The sequence below is a fragment of the Canis lupus genome, chromosome 1 (assembly GCF_048164855.1).
Source record: "Canis lupus baileyi chromosome 1, mCanLup2.hap1, whole genome shotgun sequence".
NCBI classification, from domain to species: Eukaryota; Metazoa; Chordata; class Mammalia; order Carnivora; family Canidae; genus Canis; species Canis lupus.
This window is the reverse complement of record NC_132838.1, coordinates 74,762,269-74,787,790: the sequence shown is the minus strand read 5'-3', so window position 1 is coordinate 74,787,790 and position 25,522 is coordinate 74,762,269. Positions and strand designations below refer to the sequence as shown.

Here is a 25,522-nt window from a genome sequence, read left to right as displayed (position 1 = left end):
TGCCAGACCAACCCAGAAATCTTCTGAGGAGGCAAGCAAATGATAACACTCAAATATCTAACAACTGCCCTGTATGAAATTAAAAGGTTTGATATATCCATAGATGGATGGACAAAGAAGGTGTGGTATAAAGAAGATGCAAGGAGTACCTGGGTGGTTCAGTTGGCTAAGTATCTGTCTTTTGCTTTTGGCTCAAGCTGTGGGACCGAGTCCCTTGTTCCACATCAGGGCAGAGTCTGCTTAAGATTATCTCTCCTTCTCCCCCTACCTCTCTGTTGCCTTCTCTCTCTCTCTCTCTCTCTCTCTCTCTCTCTATAAAATAAATAAACCTTTAAAAGGGGGGGGTGATAGATACATAATGGAACATTATTCAGCCATTAAAAAAATAAATGAAATCTTGCTACTTGAAACAACATGGATGGACCTGGGGATATTATGCTAAGACAAGAGAAAGACAAATACCATATGATTTCACTTACATGTGGAATTTAAAATACAAAACAAGTGAACAAACAATAACCAAAAAAAAGGATTCTTTTTTTAAAAGATTTTCTTTGAGAGAGATCGTGAGGGAGAGAGGGAAAGAGAGCCTAGAGAGAGAGAGAGGGAGAAATGGGCTCCCTACCTAGCAGAGAGTCCAATGTGGGGCTTGATCCCAGGACCTGAAGATCATGACCTGAGCTGAAAGCAGATGCTTAACCAACTGAGCCACCCAGGCAACCCCCCAAAAAAGATTCTTAAATACAGAGAAGAAACTGGTAGCTGCCAGAGAGGAGGTTGGTGAGGAGGATGAGCAAAATAGGTAAAGGATATTAAGAAGTACAAACTTCCAGTTGCAAAATAAATAAGTCATGAGGATGAAAAATACAGCATAGGGAACCTAGTCAATAATACTTTAATAACTTTATCTGGGGACAGCTGAAAACTACACTTATCATATATGGGGACATGGTAATTAAACTTCTCATAATTGCCAAATCACCATGTTGCACATCTGAAACTAAAATAACATCTTAAATAAATAAAATTTTAAAATATTTTAAATAAATAACATGTAAACTATACCTCAGCCTACATACATACATAAATATCCATATCTGTAAACCACTACACCCTTACTTTATTTGTAAAACAGAACTTAAAAATTCCTGCCAAATTTAAAGTTTTTAAATGTGGCATATCCTTAGCCTGATTATAGGAATTTATCCTAAGGAAATAACCAGGAAAATGTGCACAGATTTAACTATAAGGATGTTTATTGCAGAGTGATATTATATATCATCTTAAATGCTCAACAGAAGACACTGGATTAAACACATTATTGTATATCCATACAATAAATCATTAGAAAGCCATTAAAAATGATGTGGTAGAGGGGCGCCTGGGTGGCGCAGTTGGTTAAAGGACCAAATCTTGGTTCTGGCTCTGGTCAGAATCCCAGAGTTGTTGAGATCAAGCCCTGTATCTGGCACTCAGCGCAGAATCTGCTTGGGATTCTCTTTTCCTCTCCCTCTGCCCCTCCCACTAGTGCTCTCTCATAAATAAATAAATAAATAAATAAATAAATAAATAAATAAATAAATAAATAAATCTTTTTTTTTAAAAAAGATGCTATGATAGAGCAGGAGTTCCCAACCTGAGTGGGTGCAACAGGCTTAATTCATGAACAGCCATGGATTTACCTTGAAGGTGAAGCAAGCCCCTCTGAATGTTGAGTTGAATTAAAGAATTTTCTAGATATGAAGGAGAAGCCAGATTACAATCCAGAAGCATTTCTACATAAGCATTTCTGGTAAATACCCTAAATAGATCTCATTTTAAAAGGATCTGAATTGGATAGATCACATATGGGGCCATAAAACAAACCTCAATAAATTTGAGAAGATTGACTTTTTGAGAGAGATGCAGTTGTGGCTACAGTGGATCTCTGGGCAACCCACTCTAGGTCCTGACTCCCCACTTGCTCTCTCCAAGGAATAAATCAGTCAGGAAGCTATCCTGCAGCTTTGGCTTCTAATGACACCAAGAAGACACCCATGGAACCAGAGGTGGTGATTCACTAAATTAGAATTACTCAAATCAGGGATCCCTGGGTGGCGCAGCGGTTTGGCGCCTGCCTTTGGCCCAGGGTGCGATCCTGGAGACCTGGGATCGAATCCCATATCGGGCTCCCGGTGCATGGAGCCCGCTTCTCCCTCTGCCTGTGTCTCTGCCTCTCTCTCTCTCTCTGTGACTATCATAAGTAAATAAATAAAAATTTAAAAAAAAATAGAATTACTCAAATCAGCTGCAGCATAAAATCTCTGGAGAAGGTATATGCTGATTTGCTCAGAGGCACAAAGGAAAGGAACTCAAAGTGGAAGGACCAGTTCAGATACCAACCAAGACCCAGAATCACTACAAGAAAAACTCCTTGTGGTGAAGGTTCAAAGACTTGGGAGGGTTTTCAGATGAGGATCTACAAGTGACTCATTGATTTGCACAATAATATGAAACTAGAAATACATCACAAGAAAAAAAAAGGTTAAAAATACAAACACATAGAGACTAAACACCAACTCAACAACTCAAAAAAGAAATTTTAAAATTACATAGAGACAAATGAAAATGAAAATACAACAGTCCAAAATCTTTGGGACACAGCCAAAATAGTTCTAGGAGGGAAGTATTTAGTAATACAGGCCTAAGTCAGGAAACAAGAAAAGGCTCGAATAAACAATCTAACCTTACACCTAAAGGATCTAGAAAAAGAGAACAAAGCCCAAAGTGGGTAGAAGAGAGGAAATAATACAGATCATAGCAGAAACAAGTATCATAGAGACTAAAAAAACAATAGAGAAAATCAGTGAAAACAAGAGCTGGTTCTTTGAAAAGATGAACAAAATTGACAAACCTTGAGCCAGACTCATCAAGGCAGAAAGGATCCAAATAAATACAATCAGAAACAAGAGAGAGAAGAAACAACTGACCCCACAGAAATACAAAGGATTATAAGAAAATTCTGTAAAAAATTATATGTCAACAAACTGGACAACCTAGAAGAAATGGATAAATTCCTATAAACATATAGCCTCCCAACACTGGACCAGGAAGAAATAAAAAATCTGAACAGACTGATTATAAGTAGCAAAATTGAATCAGTGATCAAAAAACTACCAAAAATACTCCAGAACCAGATGAACAGTCAGTGGAATTCTACCAGACATTTAAATAAGAGTTAATATCTATTCTCAAAGTATTCCAAAAAATAGAAGAAGGGAAGCTTCCAAAAACATTCTATGAGGTCAGCACTACCTGATATGAAATCAAAGACAACACAAAATAACAAAACTGCAGGCTAATATCCCTGATGAACATAGAGGTGAAAATCCTTGACAAAATTTTAGTAAACCTCATACAACAATACATTAAAAAGATCATTCACCATGATCAGCTGGAATTTATTCCCATTCTAAAAGGATGGTTCAATATTCATAAATCAATCAACATCATACACCACATCAACAAAACAAAGGATAAAAACCATTTGATCATCTCAATAGATGCAAAAATGCATTTGACCAGATTCAACAGCATCCATTCATGATAAAACTCTCCAAATGGAGTTAAATGAACATAACACAACATAATAAATGCCATCTATGAGAAACCCACAGCTAGTATCATCCTCGATGGTGAAAAACTGAGAGCTTTCCCTCTAAGGTCAGGAACAAAACAAACATGTCCACTCTCACCACTTTTATTCAACATAGTACTAGAGGTCCTAGCCACAGCAATCAGATAAGAAAAAGAAATAAAAGGCATCCAGACTGGTAAAGAAGAAGTTAAATTGTCACTATTTGCAAACAACATAATACTATACACAAAAAATTCAAAAGATTCCATTAAAAAAAAAACTATGGGAAAAAATAAATGAATTTAGTAAAGTGGTAGAATACAAAATTAATACCTAGAAATTGGTAGTGTTTCTTTGTTTTTAAGGTTTTATTTATTTATTTGAGAGAGACGGAGAGTTAAGAACGAGCCAGGGGGAGATGGGGAAGGGCAGAGGGAAAAGCAGGTTCTCCCTGCTGAGCAGGAAACCCAACAAGGAGCTCGATCCCAGGACCCTAGGATTATGATATGAGCCGAAGGCAGACTCTTTTTTATTTTTTTTAAGATTTTATTTATTTATTTGAGAGAGAGAGAGAGAGGCAGGCTCCATTCAAGGAGCCTGATGTGGGACTCGATCCTGGGACTCCAGGATCACACCCTGAGCCAAAGACATATGCTCAACCGCTGAGCCACCCAGGAGTCCCCAAAGGCAGCCTCTTAACAACCTGAGTCATCTATGTACCCCTCAGTAGTATTTCTATACCCAAAAAAGATAGTCTCAGAAAACGAAATTTAAAAAACAACACCATTTACAATTGTACCTAAATTAATAAAATACCTAGGAATAGACTTAACCAAATAAGTGAAAGACCTATACTCTGAAAACTATATAACACTGATGAAAGAAACTGAAGATGGCACAAATGGAAAGATAATTCCATGCTTATGGATTGGAAGAATTAATATTGTCAAAATTCCCATATTACCCCGAGTAATGTACAGATTCAATGCAATCTCTATCAAAATACTAATAGCATTTTCCACAAAACTAGCACAAATAATAATAAATTTGTATAGAACCACAAAAGATGTCGAATAACCAAAGCAATCCTGAGAAACAAGGACAAAGCTGAAGGTATCACAATTTCAGATTGCGACAGATATTAGAAATCTGTAATAATGAAAGCAATAAGGTACAAGCACAAAAATAGACACATAGATCAATGGAACAGGATAGAGACCACAGAAATAAACTCATGATTATAGTGAGTTAATCTATGACAAAGGAGGCAAGAATATACTATGGGGAAAAGACAGTCTCTTCAATAAATGGTGCCAGGGAGACTGGATGACTTTCTAACACCATACACAAAAATAAACTCAAAATGGATTAAAGATCTAATTGTGAAACCTGAAGCTGGACCACTTTCTAACACGATACACAAAATGGATTAAAGACCTAATCCTGAAACCATGAAATTCCTATTAAAGAACAAAGGCAATAATTTCTCTGACATCAGCCATAACCACATTTTTCTAGATATGTCTCCTAAGGCAAGGAAAATAAAAGCAAAAATAAGGTACATCAAAATAAAAAGTATCTGCACAGCAAAGGAAACCACTCACAAAACTAAAAGATAATCTACTGAATGGGAGAAAATATTTGCAAATGATATATCCAATAAGAGGGTAATATCCAAAATATATAAAGAACTTAGATGGCTCAGTTGGTTGAGCCTCTGACTCTTGGTTTTGGCATAGGTTGTGATTTCTCAATGGTGGGATCAAGCCCCATGTTTGGCTCTGTACTCAGTGGGGAGCCTGCTTCAGATTCTCTCTCCCTCTCCCTCCTGCTCTCATGCTTGTGCTCCCTCTCTCTCTCAAATAAATAAATAAAATATTTTTTTAAGAAGAGCTATAAGCGCAACATCAAAAAAAAAGGCAATCTAATAAAAAATGGACAGAGTACCTGAATATACATTTTTCTGAAGAAGACATCCAGATGGCCAACAGACATATGAAAAGATACTTAATCTCACTAATCATTAGGAAAATGCAAACCAAAACCACAAAGAGATATTACCTTCCATCAGTTAGAATGGTTAAAATCAAAATGACAAGAAATGGCAAGTGTTGGCAAGGATTTGGAGAAAAAGGAACCCTCATGCACTGTTGGTGGGAATATAAATTGGTATAGTCACTGTGGAAAACAGTACAGAGGTTACTCAAAAAATTAAAAATAGAAATACCATTGGATCCAATAATTTCACTATTGGGGATTTACCCAAAGAAAACAAAAACATTAATTCAAAGAGTTATATGCAGCCATATGTTTGTTGCAGCATTATTTACAATAGCCAAGTTATGGAACCAGCCTAAGTATTCATTAATACATAGGTAGATAAGGAAAATGTCACACACACACACACACACACACAGAAAAGAATATCATTTATCCATAAAAAGGATGAGATGGCCATTTGAGAAACATGTATGCACCTAATAAACATTATGCTAAGTGAATTAAGTCAGACTGAGGAAGACAAATACCATATGATCCCACTCATAAGTGGAATCTTAAAAAAACAAACAAACAAAAAGCATAATCAAAAATAAAAATTAAAAAAAAGCATAATCAAACCTATAAATATAGAGAATAAATTGATGGTTGCCAGGGGAGGGGTGACATGGAATGGGCCAAATGAGTGAAGGAGAGAGGGTGATACAGGCTTCCAGTTATGGAATGAATAAGCCATGGGAATGAAAGGCAGAGCATAAGGAATACAGTCACTGATATTGTAATAGTGATGTAATGGGATGGATGGTAACTTCACTTGTGGTGAACATAGCATAATGTATAAACTTGTCAAATCATTAACTTGTACACCTGAAACTAATGTAACATTGTGTATCAACTATACTAAAATGTTAACAAATTAATAAATATAAATATGTTTTAAAATAGAAAATAAAAAGGACCAGAATCTCCAAGTCTCCAGGAACATATTGCAATTTTCAGGCCAGTTTCTCAGTCCTACAGTTCAGACAATTCTTTTATATTTTTTTGTTTTTTAAGGATTTTAAATATTTATTTGACAGAAAGAGAGAGAGAGAATGGCAGGCAGAGGGAGAGGGAGAAGCAGACTCCCTGCTGAGCAGGGAGCCCAACATGGGGCTCGAACGCAGGACCTTGGGTTCATGACCTGAGCCAAAGGCAGACGCTTAACCAACTGAGCCACCCAGGTGCCCTCTGTTTTAAGTTTTAATATAAATTCCAATAAGTTACCACACAGTGTATTATTAGCTTCAGGTTTACCATATAGTGATTCAACACTTCATACAACATCCAGTGGTCATCACAAGTGCACTCCTTAATCTCTTTGTTTTGTTTTTAATAACCAAAATAAAATAAACTTTTGTTTAAACAAAACTCAAACACTAGAAGTACTATTTTTTCCTACTTAATAAAACTGTTCAGCATTTCCAAAAGACTTCCTAATTAATAATTAACTGATTTAAGAACATTAAAGGATTTATTCATGTCTGCTCTCCAGAGCTTCCCAGATGTAATCTGAAACCAGCCCCCTCAGCATCCCTCCCCCCCCAAGGTGGATGTCACTAAGAAACCAAAGAAAGAGACCATCCCATTCCTGATTCCTAGGTGGTGGGTTTACTGGCAAGAGAATTTATATATGAGGCTTATCTTGAGCAACCAGGACATGAGTTCTCTGGAACCATCCAACAATTCTTAAAAGTTTTTCTTTAAAAAAAAAAAAAAAAAAGATTGTATTTATTTATTCTTGAGAGAAAGGCAGAGACAGAGGCAGACTCTCCGTGGGGAGCCTGATGCAGGACTCCTCCCAGGAGATCACACTCTGAGCAGAAAGCAGACTCTCAACCTTAAAAATTTCTTTAAAGCCCTTGGGGCACCTGGGTGGCTCAGTTGGTTAAGTGTCTGCCTTCAGCTCAGGACATGATCTCAGGATCCTGGGATCAAACCCCCATTTGGGCTCCCTGCTCAGTAGGGAGCCTGCTTCTCCTGCTCCCCCTGGTTGTGCTCTCTTTCTTTCTCTCTCTCTCAAATAAATAAAACCTTAAAAAAAAAAAAAAAAGAGTTTCTTTAGAGACCTTCACAGATACCATCCAGAAGGTATCCATCCAGAAGGCTATGCCCTTGAGGGAGCCTCTGGGACTGGAGAATGCACATTCCAAAGACAGGGAAGGGGGTAAGGAGGCTGTGATCACAGGCATCCAGCTCACAGGGTTCATATCCTCTCAGTCATCTTCCCCAACACTAACTATTAATTAGACTGAAACTTAAAAACACAACTAAACTCACTTTTCACATTTAAGATACCTTTCAATATTTAATATATGATTAAGTGACAAAAGCAAGTTGTTGAACTGTAGAAATTATATGAGTACGTTTGTACTTTTTAAAAATCAATACTATAGAAAATACTATGCATTTACACTTTAATAAACAAAGGTATGTATTTAAAACAAAGCTCTTTCCAAGAAAGAGACCATTCTATTTACTAGAATTATTTGGGGACAGGTTGAGGTAGGTGCTACTACTTTATATATTTTGCACTGTTTAAGTATTTTTTTGTATATTTTTTAATTGGGGTTCGATTTGCCAACATATAGCATAACACCCAGTGCTCATCCCATCAAATGCCCCCTCAGTGCCCGCCACCCAGTCACCCCATGGCCCCCGCCCACCTCCCTTTCCACCACCTCTTGTTCCTTTCCTTGTCACCTTCACTAAGATGCAGGGAGCCCAACATGGGACTCGAGACCTGGGTCTCCAGGATCACACCCTGAGCTTGGTCATGATGAATAATCTTCTTAATGTACTGTTGGGTACTATTGGCTAGTATCTTGTTGAGAATTTTTGCATCCATGTTCATCAGAGATATTGGTCTATAATTCTCCTTTTTGGTGGGGTCTTTGTCTGGTTTTGGAATTAAGGTGATGCTGGCCTCATAAAATGAGTTTGGAAGTATTCCATCCCTTTCTATCCTTCAGAACAGCTTTAGTAGAATAGGTATTGTTTCTTCTATAAATGTTTGATAGAATTCCCCTGGGAAGCCATCTGGCCCTGGACTTTTGTGTCTTGGGAGGTTTTTGATAACTGCTTCAATTTCCTCCCTGGTTATCGGCCTGTTCAGGTTTTCTATTTCTTCCTGTTCCAGTTTTGGTAGTTTGTGATTTTCCAGAAATACATCCATTTCTTCTAGATTGCCTAATTTATTGGCATATAGCTGCTCATAATATGCTTTTAAAATAGTTTGTGGGATCCCTGGGTGGCACAGGGGTTTGGCGCCTGCCTTTGGCCCAGGGCGCGATCCTGGAGACCTGGGATCGAATCCCACGTCGGGCTCCCAGTGCATGGAGCCTGCTTCTCCCTCTGCCTGTGTCTCTGCCTCTCTCTCTTTCTCTCTCTGTGACTATCATAAATAAATAAATATTTAAAAAAATAAATAAATAAAAAAATAAAATAGTTTGTATTTCCTTGGTATTGGTGGTGATCTCTCCCTTTTCATTCGTGATTTTATTAATTTGAGTCTTTTCTCTTTTGATTTTAATAAGGCTGGTTAATGGTTTATCTATCTTATTAATTCTTTCAAAGAACCAACTCCTGGTTTTGTTGATCTGGTCTACAGTTCTTCTGGTCTGTATTTCATTGAGTTCCGCTCGAATCATTATTAACTTTCTTCTTCTGCTTGGTGTTGGTTTTATTTGCTGTTCTTTCTCCAGTTCCTTGAGGTGCAGCATTAGCTTGTGTATTTGAGTTTTTTCTAGATGCTTGCTTGCGATGTATTTCCCTCTTAGAACTGCTTTTGCTGTATCCCAAAGATTTTGAATGGTTGTATCTTCATTCTCATTAGTTTCCACGAATCTTTTTAATTCTTCCTTAATTTCCTGGTTGACCCTTTCATCTTTTAGCAGGATGCTCTTTAATCTCCGTGTGTTTGAGTTTCTCCCAAATTTCTTCTCGCGATTGAGTTCTAGTTTCAAAGCATTATGATCTGAAAATATGCAGGGGACAATCCCAATCTTTTGGTATCAGTTAAGACCCGATTTGTGACCCAGTATGTGATCTATTCTGGAGAAAGTTCCATGTGCACTTGAGAAGAATGTGTATTCAGTTGCGTTTAGATGTAAAGTTCTGTAAATATCTGTGAAATCCATCTGGTCCAGTGTATCATTTAAAGCTCTTGTTTCAAAAAAATAAAAAATAAAGCTCTTGTTTCTTTGGTGATGTTGTGCTTAGAATATGTGTCATTTGCAGAAAGTGCGGTGAGAAGTCTCCCAGTATTAGTGTATTATTATCTGAGTATGTCTTAACTTTCGTTATTAATTGATTGATATACTTGGCAGCTCCCACATTAGGGGCACAAATATTCATGATTGTTAGGTCCTCTTGTTGGATAGATCCTTTAAGTATGATATAGTGTCCCTCTTCATCTCTTACTACAGTCTTTGGGATAAACTGTCATTTATCTGTGAGCAGCCCGGGTGGCTCAGTAGTTTAGCACCACCTTCAGCCCAGGGCCTGATCCTGGAGACCTGTGATGGAGTCCCACATTGGGCTCCCTGCATGGAGCCTGATTCAGCCTCTGCCTCTGTCTCTGCCTTTCTTTCTCTCTCTCTCTCTCTGTCACTCATGAATAAATTCTAAAAAAAAAGAAATTATCTGACATGAGGATTGCTACCCCCGCTTTCTTTTGAAGACCATTTGAATGGTAAATGGGTCTCCAACCTTTCATTTTCAGGCTGTTGGTGTCTTTAGGTCTCAAATGAGTCTCTTGTAGATAGCAAATAGATGGTCTTGCTTTTTTATTCAGTCTGAAACCCTACATCTTTTGATGGGATCATGAAGCCCATTCACGTTCAGAGTTACTATTGAAAGATATGAATTTAGTGTCATCATAATACCTATTCAGTCCCTGTTTTTGTGGATTATTTCTTTGGGCATCCTTTTTCTTTTATAGAGTCCCCCTTAATATTTCTTGCAGAACTGGTTTGGTGGTCACATATTCTTTCAGTTTCTGCCTATCTTGGAAGCTCTTTATCTCTCCTTCTATTCTTTTTTTTTTTTTTAATATTTATTTATTTATTCATTCAGAGAGAGCAAAGAGAGAGGCAGAGACACAGGCAGAGGGAGAAGCAGGCTCCCTGTAGGAAGCCCGATATGGGACTTGATCCTGTGTCTCCAGGATCACACCCCCGGCTGCAGGCGGCGCTAAACCGCTGCACAACCGGGGCTGCCCTCTCTCCTTCTATTCTGAATGAGAGCCTTGCTGAGTAAAGTATTCTTGGTTGCATGTTCTTCTCATTTAGGACCCTGAATATTATTACCTGCCAGTCCTTTCTGGCCTGCCAGGTCTTTGTGGAGAGGTCTGCTGTTAATCTAATATTTCTCCCCATATAAGTTAGGGATTTCTTGTCTCTTGCTACTTTAAGGATTTTCTCTTTATCTTTGGAATTTGCAAGTTCCACTATTAAATGTTGGGGTGTTGAAAGGTTTTTATTGATTTTAGGGGGGGATCTCTCTATCTCCTGGATCTGAATGCCTGTTTCCCTCCCCAAGTTAAGGAAGTTCTCAGCTATGATTTGTTCAAATACACTTTCTGGTCCTCTGTCCCTCTTGGCACCCTCTGGAACCCCAATTAAACGTATTTTTCCTTCTGAGGCTGTCATTTATTTCCCTTAACCTTTCCTCGTGATCTTTTAATTGTTTTTCTCTTTTTTCCTCAGCTTCCTTCCTTGCCATCAACTTGTCTTCTATGTCACTCACTCTTCTACCTCATTAACCCTCCTCATTAGGACCTCCAGTTCGGATTACATCTCATTTAATTGATTTTTAATTTCGGCCTAATTAGATCAAAATCTGCGGTCATGGGCACCCCCGGTGGCGCAGCGGTTTAGCGCCGCCTGCAGCCCGGGGTCTGATCCTGGAGACCCAGGATCGAGTCCCGCGTCAGGCTCCCTGCATGGCGCCCGCTTCTCCCTCTGCCTGTGTCTCTGCCTCTCAGTCTCTTTCTCTCTGAATAAATAAATTTTTAAAAAAAAAATCTGCGGTCATGAAGTCTCTTGAATCCTTTATCCTTTAATCCAGAGCCATGAGTAGCTTTATAATTGTGCTTCTGTTTTGGCTTTCTGACATCGAATTTTAATCCAAATTCTGTAACTGTGGCAGAGAGTACTATTTCTGGTTCTTTTGTGGTGAGTTCTTCTTTCTAGTCATTTTGCTCAGGGCAGAGTGGCTAAAAACGAGTTGTACTGGAAAAAGGAAGGAAAAAAAAAAGGAGGGGTATCCTCTGGTTCTATAAACTGTAAGTCCCTCGACTTCCCCTGGAGCTTTCCAGCGCTGCTTGGTCAAGAACTTGCTCTTCCCCTGTCCTTCCAGCTGGTCTTCTGGAGAGGGGCCTGCTGTGCTGTTTCTCAGGTGTGTGCACCTGGGGGGCTGCCCCGCCCCCTGCCAGGTGCAGGGCTCAGTGGGAGCTGTTTATCCTGTGAGGCCCCTGTTCCCTGGCAGCTCTGCTCTGTCCCAGGCACAGAGTGACACCAGGAGGAACAACGACACTGGTGGCAGCCAGCTCTCCTGCCCTGGAGTCAGCTCCCTCAGCAACTCGGCAGCTCCCAGGCCACACTGGCATGGATGCTCCGGGGCGAGGGGTGCTAATCTGCACATTGTTCTATGCCCTCCCAGCCTCCGCCTGTCCCCGGGGAATGCAGGGTCCTGGGTTGAGTCCCCTGGTGCCCTGGGACCCAGGGCCTGTGCTGCTGGAATCGCAGTCCCAAGGCCACGGCTCCCGAAGGCAGCAAGGTGCAGCCCCCTCCGCCCGGAGCCCCCGCGCCCCCACCGGCTTCTCCCGAGGCCCCTCTGGGCGCAATCCGGCCCTTTACCGTGCTTGGCCCGCAGTGTGTCCCGCAGTGTGTGGCGCGCTCTCCCCGGGGCGCCCCTCCTCTGTTAGTGACTCCGGAGCCTGGAGGCCCCACTGCCCCTCCTGCGGTTCTGCCCAATTTCCCTGCTGAGCGCGTTTCCCTCCGGGAAGAATCCTGTGTGGATTTTTTAAGTTCCTGCTTCTCCGGGGCTGGGCTTGCCTGTCCTGGAGGCAGGCTTTCCCCACCCCACTTAGCCGGGCTCCTCGCGGGCCCTTCCCCCACTGGATTCTTCCCCCCTGCCTTCCTACGTTGTTAGAAGCACAAACTCTTCTCTTTAATGTTCTAGCTGTTATTTATTTATTTATTTATTTATTTATTTATTTATTTATTTATTTATTTATTTATTTATTTTGCTGTTCTCTCTTTAAATCTCAGGTCGAATTCGTAGGTTTTCAGGATGATTTGAAAGTTATCCAGGTAAGCTGGTGTAGCCAGGTGACTTGCGGACCCTACTCTGCCATCTTGCCCCGCCCCTTTAATTATTTTTAAACTAAGCATGTAATGTAACAAAAAATAAAATAAACTTGTAAGTAAAAAATAAAAGAAAGTCTCCAAAATTATATAGGCTTCAAATCCCACAATTCCTAGACCCTCCTATGTTCATTTATTGACACATTTCAATTGCACGTTTGCATACCTACTTGTCTGGGCATTAGAGAATGTACTTTCCATTAGGTTATTACAGACTTCCTAATTCAAAAGGATTAGGAGCACAGTATAAAAGGAATACACTTAGGAACATAACATATTCATGATATGTTGTTATGTAAACTAGCAGAACCCGTGTGACATGATTTCATTTTTATAAAAATATGCCTATCTGGGGCACCTGGGTGGCTCAGTGGTTGAGCATCTGCCTTTGGCTCGGGTTGTGATCCCAGGATCATGGGATCGAGTCCCTCTTCTCCCTCTGCCTATGTCTCTGCCTCTCTCTCTCTCTCTCTCTGCCTCTCTCATGAATAAATAAATAAAATCTTTAAAAAAATGCCTATCTATATTATAATAACAAGAATGGAAGAAGATACATTGAAGTTCTAACAATAGTTATCACTTGATAGTTGGATTTCAAATTGTTTCAAATTTATTCTGTTTATTTATCAGTTTATTAAATTTTCTCCAATAAAATATATTTTCCAATAAATGCTAAAATGTTACATAATTTAATTGTTGTCATAACTAACTTTGAGATTTGTGAGTAGATTAAAAGGTAAAGTGTATGTCAAAGCAGCCAGTAAATCATAAGGCACTTACAAATATTAATTATGTTTCTTCAAGCTTTAAAGCAGGCACAGAACACAATAGATTACATTAGCCTGAAACCGAAGGTGAGCTTTGGAAAGTTTCATTCATACATTAATCTCTTATGTCACACGAACCTTGTGGATAAACACCATTTAAAACGAGTTTATTTGAATTTGAAGAATTTGGATTTTTTTTTAATTAGAAAGAAAACTCATCCAAAAACTAAAAAATAATAATAATAAAAAAGAAAACTCATCCAGAATTATCTTAATACATTTAGCTTCAGGTTTAAACATAAGACAGACATTTTCATGATTTCTTGAAGAAATATTATTTACCATTTTAGGATATGTAAAATTTGGGGATACCTTCATCCTCTTAGGACTTTTTTTTTTTAGTGGTTCTGAGAATCTTTTTTTTTTTAAGATTTATTTATTTATTTATGATAGACACAGTGAGGAGAAAGAGAGAGAGAGGCAGAGACACAGGAGGAGGGCGAAGCAGGCTCCATGCTGGGAGCCCGACGTGAGACTTGATCCCGGGACTCCAGGATCACTCCCTGGGCCAAAGGCAGGCGCCAAACCACTGAGTCACCCAGGGATCCCCTCTTAGGACTTTGATTCCTGATTCGTCACTTTGATTCCTTTGACTCATCATGTTGAGATGGAAATTTCAGGATGATAATCAATCAAATCAATGAAAGGGCTTATATATTCTCTATTTGCATCAGTCTGCATGTTGGTTGGAGACTCAGATCTTGGAGAGAATCCAGCAGTGACTACTAACTGGATGACAGAGAAGTCGCTGTGGTATGTGCTTACAAAGATGGCTGGAAATCTATTATGTAGGGTGCTGAGAAAAGCTATTCATGGGGGTGTCTCACTGGAGACACTCCACTGTGAGACTCACTGAAAGGGTGCCAGCTACTGGCTATTGAGTGCTGGTGGTCATCTGTTTGTGGTCATAGGTGATTACCCATGTGCTACAGAAGCTGTGTGTTGGAGAAGGCACCCAAGGGGACATAATGTTGGTCCTTGCTGTTGGCAAATGAGGCACTCAGCAGTAGTATTAGCCAAGTCACCCTCAGTTAAGATAAGTCCATGTTGCTCAGCCTCCATCACAGTCACTTTGTTCCAGGATCCATTAAACAAACACTGGGGTGGCTAGAGAAACTGATGTCTCAGAGAGCATCATTTTGTCCATTTGATAATTAAGAGCCTTCTCTGCAGTGGATGCCCTTTGGTGGACTTTCACGTGGAGCACACATATTTTCACAGTTGGTTCCTTTTTATTTTTTTTTAAAGATTTCATTTATTTATTAATGAGACACACAGAGAGAGAGAGAGAGAGAGAGAGAGAGAGAGAGGCAGAGAGAGAAGCAGGCTCCATGCAGGGAACCTGATTCGGGACTCGATCCTGGGTCTCCAGGATCATGCCCTGAGCTGAAGGCAGTGCTAAACTGCTAAGCCACTGGAGCTGCCCAGTTGGTTCCTTTTTAAAGAGGCTCATCCACACACCTCTCCCCAAAGAGATTACTCTTCCTTGTCATCAATCTTTCATTCCTGTTTCTTCCAAATCCCTGACCCACTAGCCCACCAATTGGCAACTGCTTATGAATCAGTGTAGACCCATACTGCTGGCCATCTCTCACTCCAGACATGGGCAACAAAATCTATTGCTCAAAGTTCTACCCATTATAAGGGTTTGTCTTCACCCTGTCCTTTGGCATCACCACTAAGTAAGGCTGTGATGTTGTAGCTGTCTACTCTGGATGATGCTAGCACATTGTACAGACCGACTGCAAGCCAGGTTTGATTATTTTTTCTTCTTCAGACAACTAGTCATATATACAATGTCCCCAAAATATCTAGGTATTATCTGTAATGTTTTCAGTCTTCCTCCTATCATGGAAATCATCAATTTTCCAAAAGATTCCAGACCTATAATTTCTCCCTGAGAAATTGAAGGTTTCTCATGGAGGTTACTGTGAAAACAAACTATAATTCTGGGACACTGGTAAAAATAAACTTTCTGTGTGGTTTGAGATTCTAAATGATAAGCTTATACCTTGATTATTTATAAAGAAATACATGTCAAAAAAAGTAAAGAAACAGGATTCATAAATAAGAGGGATTTTAACCAAAGGATTACTAGATGTTTCTCAGTGAGACCTGAAAATCTCTTACAGGAAAATACTCAGTTGACTTTGGCTTGCCTTGCTTGTGAACAATGGTCACGATATGCTAATGTATTGTTTTTATAAGAAATGAAAAATTGTGCCTTAGGTAGGGTCAGACATCTCAGGTCCTATCTGGGGATTTTCCTGAGAATCCCTCACAACACAGGAGAGCATAGAAGGAATGCTTCTTTCTTTTCAGAATTCATTTCTCTTGATCTCCCTGGTAGGCAGAATAATGATCCCCCAAAGATGTCCACATTCTAATCCCCAGAACCTGTGAATATATCACATTACATGGCAAAGAGACTTTGCAGATTTGATTAAATTAAGGGCCTTGAGATAGGAAGATTATTCTGGATTATTAGGATTATTCTGAATTATCTTGTCCCAATACAATCACATGATATCTTAAAAACAGAAAGCCTTTCCCGGTTGTGCTTAGAGAAAGATGTGGTTACAGAAGATGGCTCAGAAAGATGCAACATTGCTGGCTTTGAAAAAAGAGAAGAGGTCATGAGCTGGGAAATATGGTGGTCTCTAGAAGCTGAAAAAGGCAACAAAAGGGATTCTCCCCAGAACCTCCAGAAAGGAATGCAGGCCTATCAAAATCTTAATTTTAGCCCAATCAGACCTATGTCAGACTTCTAATCTACAGAACTATACTATAATAAATTTTTGTTATTCCAAGCCTTTAAGGTTGTGGTAATTTGTTACAGGAGCTATAAAAAATGAATACCACCTCAGGGTTGGCTATACATAAGTAATGAGAACTATCATATCTGTTCTGACTTCCTAAACACACATACCTACTCACTTCTAAATGTGATTATGCTAGGATATTTTTCTTTTTGCTTTCTAGGCAAAATGTTTTTAGGGTCTTTATTTCAAACACAGGCTTCAACTCATGACTTCAGCTCATGACTCATGATCAAGATCTGAGTTGAGATCAAGAGTCAGGGATGCCTGGATGGCTCAGTGGTTGAGTGTCTGCCTTCAGCTCAGGTCGTGATCCTGGGGTCCTGGGATCAAGTCCTACATTGGACTCCCCTCAGGGAGCCTGCTTCTCCCTCTGCCTATGTCTCTGCCTCTCTCTGTGTGTCTCTCATGAAAAAAAAATTAAAATCTTAAAAAAAAAGAACTAGATCAAAGTCAGATTCTTAACCAACTGAGCCACCCAGGTGCCCCTGCATTCTGTTTACTGATAATTATGACAGTAGTAGTGACCATAGATGAGAGCTTTCTCTAACCATAAAAGTTAAAACACAGAGTGGCAGCCTAGGTGGCTCAGTTGGTTAAGTGTCTGCCTTCAGCTCAAGTCATGATCCCAGGATCCTGGGATGGAGCCCCGCATAGGGGTCCCTATTGGGTGGGCAGTCTGCTTCTCCCTTTCCCTCTGCCTGTCACTCGCCTTGCTTGTGCGTGCTCTCTCTGTAAAATAAATAAATAAAATCTTAAAAAAAGAAAAAGAATACAGCACAGAAACAAAACAAAAACAAAAACCTTTTTAAAAAGATTCTAATATATTTACAAATGTTTGAGTTCACCTTCACACATAAACCAGAAATCATTTACGTTAACTATTACAATTTACAGATACCCTTACATATACTCAGACAATCTCAGAAAAACAAAACAAAACAAAACACGGAAGAATTGATGACAATGTTTCCTCTGGGGAGAACTGGTAGGTTGCAATTTATTGAATACAATATTGTACTAGTAGATTATACTATATGCATGTAGTGCCCACCAAAATAATGATTTGAATTTTTTAAATTTTTGAGGTTTTTACATGAGCTTTTATTTAAATTTTTATATAGAAAAGAGGTCTTTCATGTATAGATCAAGCTGCACCCATGTATAACAGATGATCAAACTGATAAGAACCAGTCAAGTGACATTATGTTATGAACTCAAAGTTGAAAAACTCCTCTAAAGATAAAGTCATGTATATGTGGTTATATATGTGTGTTTGTATAAAGAGCTACTGTCTTTGGATGATGAATAAAGTGATTTTCATTTTGATCTTTTTGCCTTTTAATTGCCTAAAATTTTATAAGGGATATCCAGGTTGCTTTTGTAATGAGAAGAGGAACAATTTTATTTATTTATTTTTAAAGATTTTATTTATCTATCTGAGAGAGAGACAGTGCACAAGCAGAGGGAGTGGCAGGCAGAGGGAGAGGGAGAAGCAGGCTCCCCACCAAGCAGGGAGCCTGATGTAGGACTCAATCCCAGGACCTTGGGTTCACCACCTGCACTGAAGGCAGATGCTTAACCCACTGAGCCACCCAGCTGCCCCAAAGAGGAGCCATTTTAAAAGGTAAAAACCTCCCATGACTTGAGCCCAGTTCACCTGACTGACTCATTTTCCAGTTTTCATGTAGCAAAGAGCGTTTCCTCGTTGCTACATGTAAGACAGGAAACTATCAGGATGGTGTGCTGACCACCCCAGTCAAAATCTCAGAAGGACAGCTCCTCATCGAAGAGTCTGGTCTTCAACATGGTTAGTTAAGAAATTCGAATTTTCAGTTGGTGCTTCCCAACTTTATCAATTGGTAGGAAACTAACTGACGTTAAGTATATGTGATTTTCGAGGGAGTGAAGAGCTCTAGCCTACTATTCTTAAAAGTTTTTTTTAAAGAATGGTCTGCTTTCTTCAAGCAAAGTTTTGGTTGGTTGGTTTTTTCTTGTTGTTGTTATTGTTTATTTGTTTGTTTTTGTTTGGTAGGGCACGAGTATGTAAAACAAAGAAAATGAAGCTGTTCCAGTTGCAGATAGATGAAGACCTGCTCAGCTTCATGTAATTCTTCTCCTCCCTTCCCTCGATGCACCCTAGGGAAGCTCCTTAGGATCCCCAGGACTTTGGAGAATAGCATTGAGCACCAATTCATCTACTGGTACCAAAAAAAAAAAAAATGATAATAAGCAGCCAGTTGCTCAGTGAGCAAAGAGAATTGGAGGAATGCTAAGTCCAGGTTCTGGGAAATGTCTGATGAGCTAGTCCAGCCCCACAATGACACACACACCCCTCGGAGAGATGAAAATGCATCTATCCTGTCAGACAGTCTCTGCCTTCAGTATCACCAGACTGTGGTGGACTGATAAACTAGCTCTCTGAATGCAAAGCAAAACAAAACTAATCAAGGAAAAGCCCTCATCTTTAGCAATTGTCAATTTCTGTGATACAAACATTTCCACCATGGTTGACTTCAAACTACCAACAGAATTTCACATCTGCTGGCAAAATTCCCAAGTAGTTCACAACTGGCTCCTGTAAACCTGCACTGCTGACTCCAACACAACACTACTCTCTGTGTGCTCCATGCAGAACACAACCTGTTGTGTCTTCATTTGTTCATACATTTGGGTTAAAATACAGTTAATTAGGCCACGGCTCTCTCTGGTGATGTTCCTATCTTGATGATCTCCCCAGAGCATCTTTATCAAATGTAAGGGTTCCCTGAACCTCTAATGAAGCATCTCTACATGATGGTTTTTGTAAAAGGCAGATCTATTGGTCATATATTAATCCTTACTGCCATTGGTCAGAGAGCACCCAAATTCTGATAGCCACACTCTTTATTGACTGCAGTGATCCTAGCAAATTATAGACATCTCTTTGGCCTGGTGACAATTTCATACCATACAGGCCTTTCCCTCCCTTATGAATCATGCTACTGTTTATTTCTGGAAGGGAGATGGACAATTTTTAATATATGCTTTGATCACATGACCTTGGAGGAATTGGACCCAAACAAATAATTGGGTAAGTTCCCTTTTTACCGTGTCTTATTCATTTATTTTAGTTCCATACTGAGGACCTGGATGACCAGTTCTGATTTCCATGATAAAGTAGCTCCTGGTTCAGCTTTTTGCACAATCATGTAAGATTACCATCTTGCACAGAATCACAAACACTGTAAAATGTTTCTGTTCTTCTCCTAGACAATGTTACCTAGAGTTAGTGGCTGATATGAAGGAAAGAAAGTCTAAAATAACTGCCTACTCCAAAATATCTCCAATTGCAGGTACATCAAGTGACTTGGAATTCCTGGCCTAGGAGTCATTGATTTCAGATCAATTATAATTCTCCAAAGGAATTTACAGCTATGACATATTTAACCTATGAGGGAGATGCCTTAGCAGTTAGAAACATAATTTTTACATATTTATTAACTTAATGAAAAGGAAATAGGCAGCCAAACAGATTATCACGAATGAAGGGGAGGAAAGTGCAGAGCTTGTCAAAATGCCGGGTGCAGGCTTGGGGCAGAGCAAGACACAGTGAGCTTTTATTTTTATTTATTTTTGTTAAAGATTTTATTTATTTATTCATGAGAGACACAGAGAGAAAGAGAGAGGCAGAGACACAGGCAGAGGGAGAAGCAGGCTCCATGCAGGGAGCCTGACACGGGACTCGATCCCAGGTCTCCAGGATCACACCCTGGGCGGAAGGCCGCGCTAAATCACTGAGCCCCCCGGGCTGCCCCACAGGGAGCTTTTAAAGTGAGTACAAACTCACAGTAATGAAATACAAGGGAGTGGAAGATAGACCACCTCTGTGACTTTTCTTTGTTTCTCTGCTGGCTTTGAATCCAGCACATATGTGATTCTGGGAAACAAAACACTTCTAACTGACGTGTTTTGATCTTCTTTGACATTGCAGCTGAAGCTGACAAGTGGATGAGGATCCTATGAAGACACACCAGCCCAGTACAGAGCCCTCTCCCCCAGGAATCAGCAGTAATTGTGAATGTTAGTCAACAGATTACTAGGAGGCTGCCAGCATGTCATGTAATCAGGTACTGCCAACCATGACAGGGAGATGAAAGGGGATGATAGCTAAAGAAGAATTTGAGTCAAGGTGTGCAGCCTGAAAGCGACTGGAATGCTGAATCATACTACGTGCAAAATCAATCCTTCCAGTCAGTCTTGGGGAGGCTCCCTTATTGCCAAGAAGGGTTTAATTCAATTAGCAGAGAGCTATGGGGAAAGTTCTGTGCAACCTTGAGCCTGGCTGGAGATCCTTAGCTCTAAAGCAAAGTTATTTTGGGAGAATCATCATAATTCACATGCTTCAGCATCTCAGCCCATCCTGGATATGCTCCCTAAAACTCAAAAAAAATGCTCTGTATTTCCAAACGTAACCTTACGTGAACTTTGCTACCACTTCCTACACCCACTCCTCTTCTGGCTTCCACTGCCTTTCTACTGAGTACCCATTTCACAGGCATAATCTAGTCTGTTTCTGCATCTTCCATAAACTCCCCTTTTCCTGAATCAGTGGGCCTATCTCCTTCCCCAATGACAAGTCTTAGTTACACCTTCCACTCTGGTCAGCACAGGAAAAGCATCCCCCACCAATGCCCTACACCATGGCTAGATTCCCCTCACAGTGAATATTGGCATTGTGGGTATGGGCAAGACCCTGGGAATTTCTCACATATGAAGAAACTGAGACTCAGAGAGGTTAAGTAACTTACTCGTGATCACACAGCTAAAAAGAACAGCAGTCATAATAGCTATTATTTATTAAGCATTTACTATATATGTGCTGAAACTGTGCTGAGCAATTTACATACATTATCTTAGAATCAAAAACCTAGGGTTTGGCTCTGGCTTTAGTGCTCTTTCTACTATATCTATTCTATAATTAAAATTAATATAAAAATGCTAATATGAACCAATGTAAGTGACTCTGGGGATGCACACCAGATTTATTCATGATAGCCAATTTACTTGAAACAACCTAAATGTCCATCAACAGGTGAACAGTTAAACAAATTTTTGGTCCATACACTGGATACTCAGACACAAAAGGAAAAAACTACTGATACACACAACAACATAGGCAAACCTCAAAAATATTTTCCTGAGCGAAAGTAGCCAGAGGCAGGACAGTCATATTGCTTAAGTCCACTTACCCCAAATTCCGGAAAATAGAAATCTTTAGTGACAGAAAACAGATCAGAGATTTCCTACAGTTGGGGTAGGGGGTGTGGGAGGATTAACTTCTGGTTGTGATGGAACTCTTGGCAGTGACAGAAATGTAACATATACCAATTGTGGTGGTGGATACACAGGTATCTTCATTGGTCAAAATTCACTGAACTGGGGCACCTGGGGGGTTCAGGTGGTTAAGTGTCTGCCTTCATTTCAGGTCATGATCCTGGGGTCCTGGGATTAGGTCCCACGTCAGGCTCCCTGCTTAGCAGGGAGTCTGCTTCTCCTTCTGCCACTCTGCCCTGCTCGGGTGCTCTCTCTTTCTCTCTCTCAAATGAATAAAAATAAAATATTTTTTAAAAATTCACTGAGCTGTACACTAAAACATGGGTTCATTTCACTGTGTGTAAATGATATCATATTGAAGCTGATTAAAAAATCACTGGTAAAAGATGAAAAAATGAGTAAAAGAAGAGGGAGTAACTCATTGCCCAGAATGGCTAAGGAAGATTAGACAAAAGAAGCAAATAATCTAACTGGGTTTTGAAGGAGAATAGGAGGTTACCAAGAGGGAAGGAACGAGAGTGGGAAAATGCAGTGGTACTTTTATGTAAGTCTGCTGCCTTCATTAGACATGAAAAGGAACAAGAAGTTGGTGAGCCTGGACTAAAGCATCCTGAGAGGACCCAATAGTGGTAAAGAGGAGTCACCTTTAAATAGATCTATTTGGAGAAATTCCAGTTCGGTATGTGCCCTCTGGTAAGCCACACCACCCCTTTGGGCCTTGGGTCTCTTTTTAGAAAAAACTGAAGGGCTGGAAAATAAACTAGAAAACCAAGGGGCTGGACTAAACAATCTCTAACGTAGTATTTCCAACCATGAATGCCAAGCAATATTAATGTGATGGGGACAGCTTTATGGGTAAGCTGATAGTCATCTGGTTGCCCCAGAGCAGTCACGCTGGTGTCCAGTGTGCATTCCAATTGGTCAATGCCTGCACAGTAATGGTGGTTAACAGTGTGAAGATCACCTCTGGTTATGCATCTGCTGGAACCCCGATGTCTGCTACTTCCAGCCACAAATCTCCTGATCCATTTTTCTTGGTGTACAGTCTATACGCCAGTGTTCATGAGAAACACTAGAAGAGATTAAGATCCCTTTCAGAATTAACATTCTGTGAATCTGTGAGAGTAGCATTTGCATTTTCCCAAGGGAGAGATTCCACAACCCCCCGCCCTCAAAGAATATGTATAGGAAGCCATGAAAAAGAAAAATTAGTTTTCTTTCTTTTTTTAAAAAGATTTTGTAAATATTTATTTATTTATGAGAGACAGGAGAGAGAGAGAGGCAGAGGCAGAGGAAGAAGCAGTCTCCCCGCTGAGCAGGGAGCCCAATGCAGGGCTCGATCCCAGGATCCCAGGATCCCAGGATCATGACCTGAGCCAAAGGCAGACACTTAGCTGCTTAGCCACCCAGGAGTCTACAAATTGGCTTTCTTTGGGGAATCTCAGAAAGACAGGAAAGGTGTTCATAGCAAAGGTAGACAATTTGCAGGTAGGTGTAAGAAGAGTTGGCCTTTGGAGACACATTAATATTTTCTGCACCTGAATAATAATGATAAAAATGAAAAGTGCCTCATATGGATCTGGCATAAAAATATGCTTAGTATAAGATGAATGAATATGACCTTTACTATATAGCCACGGGGTACTAGGATTATACATATAACCCCATAGTTCCGTGGGTACGTCTTAAATTAGCCATTTATATATATCTGTTGCCTCCACTAGACTCTGAGGGCCTCTTCAGCAAGTAAAATTTGTTTTACAACACTTCGAAAAGTGCTTTGAATATACTACCACTCAATGCTAATTTGCTCAGTTTAATTTAATTTAGAGATATCAGTTTGGAGCACTTCCTGTTTTCAAAAAAATTTGCAATGCATTGGACAGGACAACAGGCTAATCAACTTTAATAACTATACACATTGATTAACATGATAAATTATGTTTATTAATATGAAAATTATAAGAATGCTTAATAGTGAACTGTACACCCAATTCAGTCTTACCTTCATTAAATGCACTTTCCTCTTTACCTTTCATAGCTCTCCCTTATGACCTGAAATTGATTTAATTTATTTTTCCTATTTGATGGGAGAATTCTACTCTCCTTTTCAGAACTGCGGTCTTCCTCTTGCTTTCTCCTCAGCTAGCTCCTTTGCAGGCTTCTGGGTTCAACTGGGTTCCAGAGAAACCTCTCCAGGGCAGAGACTGAGATAAGTACTTATTAGGAAGGGATTCTTGGACACAGCAGTGAGGAACAGAGAGGAGAGAATCAGGAAAGGAGGAAAACCGAACCCAAAAGTGGCTGGTTATGGCTAGGGGCAACTGAAGCTTCCCTCAAACCCCACCCCAGGAACCCTCTGTGAGCCACATAGACAGAGCTACAGAATTGTCCGTAAAGGATTCGAGGCTAGGGCTTTTAACCACCAACTTGTCTCCTCTCTTGTCTAAGGGTTGCTCCTGGGGCACACTTCCAGTTTGCCCTGTTATGTGGTACCCAAAGCTACCAAGAAAGCTCTGAGGCAGAATTGCAGGTGGGGTGCTGTCCACACACAGGGTATCTGATCCCTGGAGGAACAGTGAGAGGGGAGTTAAGCCCTGCAGAGGCTTTGCGAAAGCAGGGAGCCCTTCCATCATCTTGGGTAACAAATATAGATCATCTTTTACTTACTGATGTAGGTACATTATTGTTGCTCTTTGTTTATGAACAGCTAATGCTTTGGGAAATTCTTTCCCTCTGGGAACACCTCCTTTGCTACTTATTCTCCTAACCCGCACTTCGAAGCCGTCTTCACCCCTGGTTCTAACAATGGGCAGGAGGATCCTGCGGGCCAATGGGAGCATCTCGCTCCCCATCAGCCAGTGAGAAATAATGAGATGTCTCCTGGGACTTGCTCTTCCCCAAACCGTGGCAACGTCTTTGCCCATCTAGGGGCGAGCTTGTTTAAGCATGGAGCCCATACACAGAAAGCAGAACCAGAAGCCCTAGAGAAAGAGAGCTTGGGTTCTGCAACATAACTTGAGGTCCTAGCTAACACTTCATAGGAACCAAGCTCTATTTCTGGAATTTATTTTTTATGAGCAAAAAATTATCCTTTTTCCATAAACCAGTTTGGGTTCAGCTTTTCCATCACTTGCAACTCTATGGATCTTGTTATATTGACTTACTCCCTCAGTAGACTGTGTGTCCCAAGAGGGCAGAGACCTCTGACTCATTCACTGTTTTATAAGCAGATATTTGCACAGTGCCCAGCAGGTAGTTAGGTGCTCCATGTTTGTTGGCTTAATTCAACCTTACCTTTGAGCAGGGTAAAATAAAATAACGAAGAAAATTCTACTGTCGAAAGTAGAATGTAAGTAAAGTGGAGATCTGACAGGAAATTAGGCTCAGATGTCTCAACTGAGGAGGCTTTAAGGAATAGACTATTTAATGAAGGGATTATTGGTCCTTCATGCAAGACCAAGCAAGAGATGTTGGTGCATGTAGAGCATGCAGCAGTGGGAATCCATTACTATGCCAGGGCTAAAAGAACAAGGG

At 40.1% G+C, this 25,522-nt stretch overlaps 1 long non-coding RNA gene across 5 annotated transcripts in view; it reads left to right on the top strand.

Moving 5' to 3' along the window:
• LOC140638475 (uncharacterized) overlaps positions 1-25,522 on the top strand; it is an 83,765-nt gene that overhangs the window by 1,900 nt on the left and 56,343 nt on the right. For 3 of the 5 annotated variants that reach the window (XR_012035508.1, XR_012035507.1, XR_012035506.1), the window contains exons 2-6: positions 12,928-12,969; positions 17,567-17,657; positions 18,705-18,776; positions 19,922-20,004; positions 20,643-20,778. This is a non-coding gene — a long non-coding RNA (uncharacterized lncRNA). Of the gene's footprint in view, positions 1-12,927; positions 12,970-17,566; positions 17,658-18,704; positions 18,777-19,782; positions 19,861-19,921; positions 20,005-20,642; positions 22,416-25,522 lie in introns of those variants that run through there. The other 2 variants (XR_012035504.1, XR_012035509.1) reach the window with 2 other exon arrangements.